The following is a 13,900-nucleotide window of genomic DNA, read 5'->3' as shown; positions in this document are numbered from 1 at the left end:
CATTACAGTACTCTAATTACCTGACCCACAGCACTGAGGCAATAGTGAAAGAGGCACAAGTGCACCTGCACTTTCTGAATCCTTTGAAGAAATATAATATACGTAAAAGAGTACTTAAACATGTTTGATGCTGAATTATATAAAGTGTTCTGTCTAGTAATATTAGAGCATAATCCAGAAACACAAACAAATAGAAATTTCATTCAGAGAGTTGTGACATCTGCACGGGGGGTCAGTAACATTTTACAAAAGTTCTTTGAGATATAAAGGTGAGTAAAAAATGCTGTCATTACTGGGGAGGATTCCATCCAACCTACATACAAATGAATCATGTGAATAATCAGGCACACGGGACAGTAGTATAAATCCAAGACATTGAGGTTACAAAAACAGTTCAGAAACAGTACCACAGGCCAAAAGCACACTTACAGACTAACTGTAAATTCATTATCAATGTGACTGTTAGATGTGACACATTTTCAATTCACACTACAAAATGTTAAGTACTGTTGCATAATTTATGTTGTATAAACTGTAGATAGTGTATTTGCCTGTTTCTTTTTTAGTTCATTTTAAAATTAAGTTACTATGTGCAAATAACAGTTCTTATATACTTGTTTAGCATGGGAAATAAAATGATAATTTAAAGTAGTCTTTTTTATTATATTATATATAATTTATATTTATAAGTTTGTTTTTTTTTAATTTTAATTTAAATGCCTATGTCTGACAATGATACACAAAATGTACTATATTTTTATCATTAACATTATTTAACAAAAATAGCCTGAGCAATGCTTATAGTATTCATGAATCATTTCTATTAAGAAATACAATTTACTTCAGATTATGGGAAGATTCATTATATATATATATATATATATATATATATATATATATATATATATATATATATATATATATATATATATATATATATATATATGGAGAGAGAGAGAGTGCCTTCCATAATGTATGGGACAAAGACACATTTTTCCTTGATTTACCCCTCAGCACCACAGTTTAAACTTACAAATCAAATAATTCAGACATGATTTAAGTGGACATTGCAGACTTTATTTTAAGGGTATTTGCATACATTACACACTTTTTCTATATGGTCTCCTAATTTTAGGGAACCATAATGGTTGGGACAACTGGCATCACAGGTTTTTGTGATTACTCAGGTGGGTTTCATTGATTTATTTGTGCAGTTATAAAATAACTAGGCTTGTTTCTGCCTACAGACTACCTTTTGAGTTAGCTGCTAGTTAGTTGCTGTTGTTCAACATGAGGACAAGAGCTGTGCCAATGAAAGTCAAAAAAGCCATTATGAGGCTGAAAACCATTACAGACATCAGTATAACCTTAGCATCACCTAATTCAACTGCATGAAATATCATTAAGAAGAAAGAACACACTGGTGAGCTCAGTAATTGCAAAGGGACTGGAAGGCCAAGGAGGACCTTCACTGCTGATGACAGAAAAATACTCACTGTAGTAAAGGCAAACCCCAAACACTTGTCCGACAGACCAGGAACAGTCTCCAGGAGGATATTGTGTTGGTGTCAGAGACTACTATTTGCAGAAATAGGATGGCTGGATTACGGTTTTCAAAAAAGTACTTAAAAAGATTGCAGAATTCTAGAAAAGATCTTGTGGATAGACAAGACAAAGATAAACCTATATCAGAGTGATGGCAAAAGCAAAGTGTGGAGACTGTCACACATGTGCGATTAGGAGGCAGTCAAAGAGCCTAAAGGTGAGTAAAATATAGCGAGCTAAAGGGTCATCACGTGGTACTTTCCTAAACTTCTTTTCATTAACAGAAAACCTGAAGAAAAATAATTCCGGTTTCCAAAATGGCCGCAATGACGTCACTTCTGGCCAACCCTGATGACGTAACTTCTGGCTCCATCAAATCACATCACTTCCTCTGCACCATGATGACGTTGGTTCCGGCTGCAGCATCACTTCCTGCCAACCTGTCCCATCAACCCTTTTGTATAAATCCGACATTTTGTCTAAGTAAAATTGTTCATTGTGCTTATCAAGACTTTGAATCATGTTTTTCTTTATTGTCTGTACGACAATATACGGGGACAGTCTCTAAAACTTTGTTTGTTTTTGTGACGCATTAATTTTATAAGAAATAATCACCGCAAGATGAAAAGGAACTTTCCAAGATCTATAACATACCACCTCATCTTTTAAACATGGTGGTTGGAGGTGTTATGGCAACTTGTCTTAATTGATGATGTAACTACTGACATCTGTTTCACAATGAATTCTGAGATGTATAGAAACATCTTATTTGCTCATGTTCCAGTAAATGCCTCCTAACTCTTTGAACGGTGCTTCATCCTACAACATAATAATCCCAAACATACTGCTAAGGCAACACAGACGTTTTTTGAAGCTAAAAAATGGAAAATTCTTCAAAGGCTAATCCATTCACCCAGTTTAAATCTGAATGAGTATGCCTTCCACATGCTGAAGACAAAACCCGAGGGGATAAGCTCCCTAAAACAAGCAGGAGATGAAGATGCCTGCATTAGAGGTTTGGCAGAGCATCACCAGAGAAGATACTCCTGGTGATGTCTACGAGTCGCAGACTTCAAGCAGTCATTGTATGCAACAGATAGGTGACAAAGTGCTAAATATGTCTCCTTTAATATACTGTACCTACCACTGCTATTGTTATGGTGCCCTAAAATGGGAGAACCATGTAGAAAAAGTGTTGTCATTTCTGGTGTACCTGGTTTGACTGAAATATATGCAAATACCCTTAAATTAAGTCTGCAACGTGCACTTTAATCACATCTAAATTGTATGATTTTCTGGAATCAAGAAAAAAATGTTTCGATGCCCTAAACTTTATTAAGAGCACTGAATGTAAGTAATGATGACCATTTTATCATATAGACATTATTTTTTATAAGTAATGGGAAAAAAATTTATATTCTTAGGATATTTCAGCCATTGTCTACCAGCTGTGTAAGCTTTTATTTAAGACCCCTAAGGTATTCCTACTGTGTTTCTATGCTGTTAGGCTGGCTCACTAGCTCACTTTGAAATGAGCATAGTCACAATTTAATAATGCACTCATGTTCACAAATCAAAAGACTTCCTTTGGAAGTGCAGTAGAACACAACATACACATCACATGAGTAAAAATGAAATGGCCAAAATCAAATGAAAAAATGATAAATCGCATACCTCTTTCCCACCCTTATTGATAACCATAATGAAGTGTTTCAGATTTTTTAAGAGCAGATAAGTAGTTTCAGCCATTGTCAAAGATGAAACAGTGTTGTCCATGCTAATGTCCAAAATGCCAATAAAGATCTGCAATCTAAGGGGACTGCACTGCTGGTACGGATGTCAAAAGAATGATAAGAGTACAGTATGTGACAGACCATGTCACAGATTCAGTTCTGTTACAGTTTTCATAGATATTTTTAGTGCTATATTAAAAATGTAAATAGTTACTGAAGGTAACTCTCTATTGCTCAATTGAGGTTCGAAGACATGTACCAGCGATTGGTTTCCCCTCTTGAGTCATGCTGTGTCCTGGAGGCCTATGGGTCAGATGCATATCCTCAGGGTATGAACCAGACCGGGATTTGAAATCAGAAATGTACCATTAGGTAGTTGCTGTCATAGGTGCGCAGATAGGAACGTTATTATTGTGAACTCCTTTGTAAAGTTTAGGAAGTTCAGAAGCGCACAACTGCATGCATGCACATGACATTATGAATGAGAACAATTAGAGTACATTCACCTGATTAGAGTGTGATGCTCGGTGGATATCTGTATGTCATTAATTACTTGTTTATCCAGGAAGACATACTGTATTAGTATTGACCCAGTGGAAAAGGCTTGCCAATATAAAACCGCTGTTCTATTAGAGGTCAGGTTTTTTTTTTTAATTTTATTGAAATCACACAACAATCCATACAAATAGATCAATTTTACAAGAGTAGGACTGAAAACAAATCAACCCCCACCCCTGAGAAAGACAGTATGGGCAGCAGAATAAAACTTAAACTTAGTAAAAATAAGTAAATAGATAAATTAATAAGTGAATATAGATGAATGGAGAAGAAAAACAAAGAAAAAAAGGAATAGGGAGAGAATCTGCTTCCTCAGTGCTTTCAAAGCTTATTCTAAAACATTATTGATTAGATCCTGCCAGGTTTTGAAAAATTTCTACACAGATCCTCTAAGTGAGAATTAGATTTTTTCCAATTTCAAATAGTATATAACATCAGTTACACACTGAGATAAAAGGGGAGAGTTAGGATTCTTCCAGATGAGCAAGATAAGTCTGCGTGCGAATAGTGTAGTAAAGGCAATTACAGTTTGTTTGTCCTTCCCCACTTTAAGCCCATTTGGAAGTATACCAAACACAGCAGTTAATGGGTTAGGAGTTAGGAGGGATTGTGACACCAAGGCTGTCTGAAAGGCATTTAAAAATTTTGGTCCAGAATGATATTAATTTGGTGCAGGCCCAAAACATGTGACCCAGTGAGGCTGGAGCTTGATTGCAAAGTTCACAGGTTGGATCTTGCCCTGGAAACATTTTAGACAATTTTAAGCGAGACAGATGTGCTTGATATATAATTTTGAGTTGAATAATTGTATGCTTTGCGCATATGGAGCTCAAATTAATTCTCTGCATTGCTACCTTCCACTTCTTTTCTGATATGTTGAGGGAGAGATCCTTTTCCCATTGTCCTCTTGGATCTTTGAAAGGAAGGGACTGTAAAATGGTTTTATATATTGCAGAGATGCTGTCTAAGTCCTTGAAACTAATCAATATTTTTTCTAGCATAGACAGAGGTGGGTGATGAGGAAAAATGGGCAGGTTCTGTTTAACAAAGTTTCTAATTTGAAGATAGTGAAAGAAATGTGTTGCTGGAAAGTAAAATTTAGAATATAATTGTTCATAGGATGCAAAGATGTTGTTTATGTACAGATCTCTAAGTGATATAATCCCAAATGTTTTCTAGACATTAAAAACTGCATACTGTATGTTTGCGGGGGTTGAAAAAGGTGGTTCTCGTGCAAAGGTGCCACTGATAAAAGATTCTCTGTCTTACAATGCTTCCTATACTTGTTTCATATTGAGTGAATGAAGCACAATTAGGTTATTAGTATATTGGTGATAATTTGCATTTATTGGGGCGCAAAGCAAGGAATATAAAGAGGAACTGCAGGATTTTATTTCTATTTTAGACCAATCCTGTATATGTTCATCTGTTTGTGTCAATGTCCAGGTTTTTATATGTTGTATGTTTGCTGCCCAGTAGTTAAACTGAAAACTAGGTAGGGCCATGCCCCCTTCTGCCTTTGGCCTTTGTAGGGTCGCTCTTTTGATACGTGGATGTTTTGAATTCCAAATAAATGTGGTTATGGTTGAATTTAATTTCTTAAAGAACGATTTATTGATGTATATTGGAATATTCTGAAATAAAAACAGACGCTTAGGGAGGATATTCATCTTAACAATGTTACCTTTTCCAGCTAAAGTGAGATGAAGGGTTGACCATCTATGCAAGTCTTGCTTGATTTTTTCCATACAGACACTGAAACTTTGTTGATAAAGAACTTTATATGTAGGCCTACTTGTGATATTTATCCCTAGGTATTTAAATCAATTTGCAATAATAAAAGGGAAGGTGTCCAATCTAATATTGTATGCTTGAGAATTCACTACAAAGAGCACACTTTTATTCAAATTAATTCTGAGGCCAGAAATCTTTTGAAATTCTGCTACTGCTTTTAGGACAGCAGGCACAGTATTTTGTGGGTCTGATATATACAGTACCATATCATCTGCATATAGATAAATTTTATGTTCTAGTTGTTCTCTGATAATCCCTTTTATGTCATAAGCATTTTGACAATGAACTGCCAGTGGCTCAATGGCGACTGCAAAAAGTAGTGATGACAAGGGGCATCCTTGTCTGGTACCACGTTCTAGTTTAAAGTAGTCTGAATTATTGTTGTTAATAGAAACTGAAGCTTCTGGATTGGTATACAGTAGTTTGATCCATGCACAAATGTTCAGGCCAAACTCAAATTTCTCCAACGTGGTGAAAAGGTAGTTCCATTCAATCATATCAAATACTTTTTCTGCATCCAAGATTAATAAAATCTCTGGGATGTTTGACTTTGCGGGTGAGTATATTACATTAAACAGGTGTTGAAGATTGGATGCTAAATGTCGTCCTTTAATAAATCCAGTTTGGTCTTGTGATATTACTGAAGGCAGCACTTTCTCCATTCTTCTAGCTAAGACTTTGGAGTAGTATCTTAACATCATTATTCAGAAGTGAAATTGGTCTGTATGATGCACATTGTAATACATCCTTATTTTGTTTAGGAAAGATGGTGATTAATGCTTGACGAAAAGTTTGAGGTAGAATTTTATTGTCTCTAGCTTCTGTGAATGTTGCTAATAGGAGGGGAGCTAGCTAAGTGGAGAACTTCTTATAATATTTGACACAATAGCCATCGGGGCCTGCTGCTTTCCCACTTTGAAGTAACTTTATAACATCTAATAATTCTGATAGTGTCAACGGTTTATCCAATTCCTCTGCAATAAAAGCATCTATTTGTGGTATCTCTAATGCATCCAGAAATGCATTATATTGTATCTTGTCTTCTTTAAACTCAGTAGAATATAAGGATTTATAGTAGTCTCTAAATGTGCACATTATATTTTTACAGTCAATGATTATGTCTCCATTTGTGTTGGTAATTGCTGGGATTGCATTGCAAAATTCTTGCTAGTGGATTTGTTGAGCTAAAGACTTATTAGCTTTCTCTTCATGTTCATAGTAATGATATCTTGATTTAAAAATGAGTTGTTCAGTTTCTTTAATTGTCAAGAGGTTGAGTTCTGAATGTAGTGCCTGCCTTTTCCTATGGAGAGCCTCACTTGGACACCAGGCATGTTCTTGATTTATTCTAGTAATTTCATTAGTTAGCTTTGATACCTGCTTGGTTTCCAATTTATTTCTGTGGGAAAGATATGAGATAATCTGTCCTCTTAAGAAGGCCTTCAGGGTTTCCCAGAGTATTCCTGCAGATACCTCTGATGATATATTTGTCTCTAGAAAAAAACTGATTTGTTTTGATATAAATTCTGTAAAGTTCTCGTCTGCTAACTAAAGTGGGTTAAGACGCCATTCGCGAAATGAGTATGTGGGGCATAATGCTTTTAGCTCCAAGATCAGAGGGGCATGGTCGGAAATAACAATAGCGTCATACTTGCAGGATTTAATCTTAGACAAGAAATGGTTATGTACAAAAAAATAATCAATTCTTGAGTAGCAATGATGCACTGGTGAGTATAAGGAATATGTTCTTGAATTTGGGTTTAGAAATCTCCAGGGGTCTGATAAGTTGTGGTCAGTTACAAATTGTGTACTTTTCTTTGCAGTGTTAGATGTCATCACCCCTGTGACAGGAGACCTATCTAGGTTTGGATTTAAAACACAATTAAAATCCCCAGCCATTATAATTTTATGAGTGTTCACATTGGGAATGGATGCAAATACATTTATTTTGGATGAATTCCCTATCATCCACATTGGGTTCAAAAACATTTATCAAAATCACTTTACAATTAAATAAATTACCCATAACAATCATTTATCTCCCTTCAGGATCAGATACAACATCTGATACTACAAATGAGACTGTTCTATGTATAAGAACTCCCACACGTCTAGTTTTGTTTTTGTAAAGCTGGAATGGAACATTTGGCCAGTCCAGTCTTTTTCCAGCGGAACTGATCTTTGCTTAATAAGTGTCTCCTGTAAAAATATTATTTTAACATTTAGACTTGTTAGGTGAGAAAGTACTTTCATTCGTTTTAATTCATGTTTCAGGCCTTTAACATTCCAGCTCACAAAATTAACTGTCCCTTCTTGGAGACATTTATTCTGAATTTTTGATGTCATTTTGTAGACAGCTTTGACCTTAATTTCCAATTTTTCCAGGGGTTATTTCCATGCAGTCAATTGTTACGTTGGTAATTATAATTATAAGGATCAAAAGGATAGATTAGAGATAGCGTGCTCTCTTTCTCCCCCACCGGTCCCAACCCAATCCCCCCCCACTTTGCCTCCCCACGTGAGGCAACCCCACTTCACAAAGTCCCAGTCCTCTGACATACCTAGAGACAGAGCACGTCCAAAAAAAACAAGCCCCCAGCTGTGATGTATATGAATTAAAATTGAGATATCTATTGCCAATACAGTCTAAATACTATAGATAGATAGATAGATAGATATAAGCATAACAAAAAAAAGAAAAGAAAATCTTCAACATTCTTGAAATGTTAAGATAGTAAACCCAAGGAATTGTGTTAAATAGTGGTCCTGGATAAGCATAGTAAACCCTAGTGCAATAATAACAACAACAATAAACCAAGGATATGATGTTTAACAGTCTCCTTTAGAATTTATCGTAAGTGCTGTGAGGCAAACTTAGCAGCTGTTGAGGGTGAGAAATCAGGGAAAATACAAATGAGGTTATTTTCAAATATAATCTCGTTTCTGTCTGAGAAGTGACATTACATTTAATTTAAACTGTAACTTATCAAAGCGCACAATAAAAGTCCTAGGTTTAGAATTGTTCGATCCCCGTATGCGACAAGCTGCAGCTATCTCGGTGTCTGATTTAAAATCCTCTCCAATTATTTTGGAGAATAGTTCAGCTACGAATTTCACTGGGTTTGGACTTTCGCGATTCTCACGTAGACCTTCAATTCTAATATTATTCCTTCTGTATCCATGTTACAGAGCAGCAAGTCTGTCTCTGAGTTTTTTGCATTCGGAATTGGCAGCTGTTGCTTTTCCATCAGTGGTGAATTCTAGATTTTTGGCTGTTTCAATTCGAGTCGTGAATGTCTGCTTAACATCCTCCAGCTGATCGGCAGATGTGCTCAGTTTAGATGCATTATCCTGAATGTGCTCCTAAATTTTTTCCAGCATACATTTAAAGGCCACCTTGAAGCGGTTATATACGCATTTCTCAGAATCCTTATTATCCTGCTGCAGGTTCTCACTTGCCTTCTCGCTTATCCTCACTCTTGTCTTCAGCATACTATTTATATCATTCTTTATCTCTTGCTTGAGCTCAGCAATCACACCTTCAGTTTGGACAGATCATTTCTGCTTTTGTGCACCATAGGCGAAGCGGCGGGCTCTATTACAGCCAATGTTCCCGGCTCGCGAGTCTGTTCGCCCGTCTGTTCCAGGTCAGTCTCTGACGGGCCATACCTTGAGCTTGAACTTGGACTTGCCGGTCTAGACTTTGATGTAGCTTATGTTTTCTTTTCCATTTCCTTCTGAGCCCCTTTCTTGCTGACCATGTTTATATATGCTTGCATATAATGTAATAGAACCCTTGGGTTGGATAAATATAGGATACCTCGGGATAATAAAGAAATAATAGAAAAAATAACACTAATGGAGCTCCATTTCAGACGTCCATCTCCCGCAATGGACAAGACCAACTAGGTCAGCTTTTGACCATCTTCACACCTCTTGCTGTTTTCTGAGCTGCAGAGCAGAAAAGAAGTAAGGAGAAAGGTGCTTGTGTTGTAAATATATAAAAATAGTCACCTCTAATTAATTGTGCTTTTTTTAAGAGGTGGTTTTGGGTGGTGTGTTTTTGTTCTTTGTAATTATCTGTTTCTGATTTTTTCATTTTTTGAATGTTTTTCTTTGTGTCCTTCTTGAAGTGTATTAATCAAAGGATAAAGAAAATTCTTTTTGTTTTTCATTTTCATCAGCATTTGGTTTGGAGCCACTGTATATGCTGTAAATATTCACGTGCACCTATTTTTGCTTATTTTTACTTTTTTTAATTGAAAGTGTTAATAGTTGCAAGGCACTATATTTGTAAATACACTTGACAGTACTGAAATAAAATCATTTTTTTTACAATATATTTATATGTGTCTCAGTCTCTCACCAGCTGGCCATTTAGTTATGACTCCAGATGCCTAAAGTTTGTGTCTTCCCAAGGGGGACATTGCACAGGGCATCACAGAATGGAAGAAAGCTTAAAGCTTTTTTAAAGCTTTTTATACTAAACTGTTTAAGTATAAGGGTATTTTTCGTACGTGGATTACTCGTTTAGCCGGATGTAATTGTTGACAATTTGGCATGATCCTGGATCTGTCAGTTTTTCGAAACTCTTGCAGGATGTGTTGTCATAGCAGCAGATCCAAATCCTCAAATCTGCTTGGAGCAGGTTTGTTCTATGTAAACAAGGATTAGCTCACACACTTAATCAGTTTCCGTGCATGGAATTCATTCAGTCATGGCTTTGCCGTTCATGAATGAGCTACCAATTGATATCGGTGCACAAATTATAATAAGAGAATTTCATATAGAGAGGGTTTAGCACGATCAGCAAGATCCTTTATTGTTTCCAGAGGAAATTCTTTTCAAAAGATACTGTTTTAGCCGAGGGGGAATATTGTACCTCAAAGATTTATTAGCACCTTATTTCTGAAATCAAACTAGGCGATGTCGGGTTCTCACAGCCACACAGACAGTATGCATTGCTTTGAGTTTTTTTGCAAACGGCAATTTTTTTATATACTATAGGCGATGCGGAAAATGTATCTAAAAGTGAAGTTTGCCAGGCAATTTGTAAAGTCTGTTTGGCTCTGAAATATTTCCTTCGGGTTTTCATAGTGTTTCCTGGACACCTGCGTGTACAGACAATAAAAGAGGCATTTCATGCCATTGCAGGTACACTGGCAAAAACACCAACAGTTCTGTAAAGAATCTCACAATCAGCCTAACATTCTCATTACCCAGGATTTCCAAATCTGATTGGGGCACATGGGACTGATCAGAGTGGAGTTTGATCAAACGATATTTGGAAAATGTACCTCTCCTCCTGATGAATAATCAGACACAGTGTCTTCATCAAATATTTGACCTTCATCAATATCTCGTTGGTCAGACACAAGTTCTAGGGATATGACATTCCCTGCAACTGACCCAACAAAAGAACATGCCCTCAGAAACAGGGTGATGAGCATTTTCCTGGTGAGCCAACTCTTCTGCAGGGGTTAGGTCTGGACCGCGTGGACCTCCACCTGTTTTTTGCTTGTCTGCCTTCTTATTAGCTTTAAAACTAATGTTTGTTATATTATGTATGATTCTTTATGTCAACAATTCTTTAAATAGTTATATACCAATATTTACCAGTTTGAAGTATATTCTTGTACTTCACTTTAACCTGTTCCCACGTTCAACTTGTGCTCACGTTTGATCTGGAATTATGACATATAAAATAATAATTAATCTGACACATAGGAAATGAAACGCTGCATTCATTAAGTACTGTACACTACTTAGCGTTTAACTTGTCGGCCACTTTTTGCCAGCCGTCTTTTCTGGTTTGGGCTGCTTTTGCAGTGTTACCCCTAGTGTATATTAAATCTTAAAATTCTTCATATCCTTCCAATAAAATGTCCTGCTGTGCTTGTGTGAGCCTATCAAAGACTTGCTGATCATATTTTCTAGACTCAATATATATGGGCTTTTCAATCAGAGTGCACATTCATCTTGGTTGATTAGATCCAGCTAGACTAATCTACTACACGGCTGCGTTTGAAAAACTGACTTATCCCGGATGAGCTTCACCGGCATTAACTCCTCCAAGATGAAGCATCTGATCTTGGATTGTTTAAGCGACGTACGGAAAAAAACCTCCATGTCTAACTCCAAACAGTTGAGTGTGATTTCAATGTTTGAGACATACAACTAAGCTTGTAGAAAAAGTCTCACAGTGCTTTAGCAAAACTGTGTCAAGCTATGGCAATGCACCATATTAAATTTTCTTCTGCACTTTTTAATGGCAAAAAGAAAGTCAATGAATATTGACTTGACTGTCAAATCACTGAATGTTGAAGATTGTCTTATCAGAGACTTTTAAAACAAAAGACAGGATGTGGAACCAAAGAAAAACTGAAGCCATACACCTTCCTAAGACATCATTTAAATTAAATGCATTTGCATTTTTCAAATACATTATATTGACTTTTTTCATTTCTCCTGACTCACAATTCATTAGATTAAGCAAAAAGATAAAAGACATTTTAGGTTCTTGTGACATTTTGTTAGTGCTGAATTTTCACTAATAATGTGTATTAATCTTCCAAACATCCATAAATCAAAACAAACAAATCCATAAAAAAATCATTTTTAACAGAATCATTATATTGATGAAATTAAAATGCACATTAGTACTGTCATCCATTCTTTAAAATGTGTTTTCTCCTCTAAGACTAAAAAACAAAGATTTAAATTGTAAATTAAATTATAGAGTAATTACAGTCAACATATTTGTGTGTTATTAAGAAAATTATTACACTTTCAAAATAGATAAGTTTTCTCACAATAAGGAAATTAACTTTTCACAGAATAAAAAAGTAAAATCTGTAATTTGTAGAGGAAAAAAATAGTAATCAGTCCTTTTACTTCATTTACCAGAGTAAATTTTTTAATAGCTGTATAAGTTCAGGTACAATTTTCATTATGTTAATTTAAATTTAATAACCATTGAAAAATCTATGTACAAAGCTTTAATTCATACTTTTTGCCTTTTTCTGGTTAGTGTTTTGTGACTTGTTCAGTGTCCTATAGTTACTTGCAAGTTAGTGCAGTGAATGGGAATTTTCTGTTGTAGGAGGCTACGAGTCACTGGTGTTTGTAACTGGTGTAAGTTCTCTAAACTGTGAAAGTGCAGTTTTCCTAGCTATTATATTGGCAAAACGTCTTGAATAAAACTAAAATACTGCATGTCTTTCATATACAACATCAAATACCATATGTGTTTCTTTTTGTTTAGCTCTAACATGCACTACTGAGATATTCGTAAAGCAGAGTTCTCTAATCGTTGGCTTGCGCACCTAATCTTGCCTACCAAGGTAAAGACAGTTGGCTGCCAACCACATAAAAGTAATAACAAAAAAACAACAGCAGTATGAAATTAGAAAGATAGTTTTAAAAATTAACATCTAGCCTACAAACTATTTACAAAGACTGTTGTTATAAAAAAACAGGTTACATGGCTTAAACTCTTCCCTTAATGCATACTTGTTAGAAATATGTTTACGTTCAGTTGACTACACCGTTGGATGTTGAGTTTGTTACGGGCTTAAATGGAATGACTACAGTATTATGAAAAGATAAAAGAAAAACATAAAGACTGCTTAATTCAGACTGGACTGACCAATGTTACATTGTTTTATGGAATACTACACCAACATTATCACTATGCTTTTAATGCATTGCTGTCTGCAAAGTAGATATCATTAAATAGCACTTTGAAATAAAGCATATCTTTTTCAATAACAACTTTTCAACCAAACCAGAGGGACACAATTGCTAATCTGATTGGTGCATACACTCTGTTTGCTGTTAAAGTAACAAGACTGAGGGAGTCATAACATCAGATCTTTTATCAAAGATCTTGCAGTGGATGATGGCTTCTTAATTCTGTTTACTGATCACTTGGAAAGAGTTTTCAGATTACCGGTGGCTCACAAGCTCTGTGAAAGATGGATTGTAAATCAGCATTCTGTGTTCATGAGATTTTTTTGACACAAAGGCTTTTTGGAAGCAACAGCTACTTGAAGGCATCACAGGTTGAAATTATTTTTGAAGAAATGATGGAGTTACTTGAGAAAAACAGCTGAGCAAAATTTTGTCTGTCATAACTGATGGAGCTCTAGCCACAAGAAAACCACCAATACTGCTGTGTGCACCTTTCTTGTATAAAAGTCAAGATGGACTCAATTAGTAATTGAGTAGAAGACATTTTAGATAAGTTACAAAAGAGTAGTAAGATGCAG

The sequence above is a fragment of the Polypterus senegalus genome, chromosome 2, assembly GCF_016835505.1.
Source record: "Polypterus senegalus isolate Bchr_013 chromosome 2, ASM1683550v1, whole genome shotgun sequence".
NCBI lineage: Eukaryota > Metazoa > Chordata > Cladistia > Polypteriformes > Polypteridae > Polypterus > Polypterus senegalus.
The sequence above is the reverse complement of the archived record's forward strand: the minus strand, read 5'-3'. Positions refer to the sequence as shown.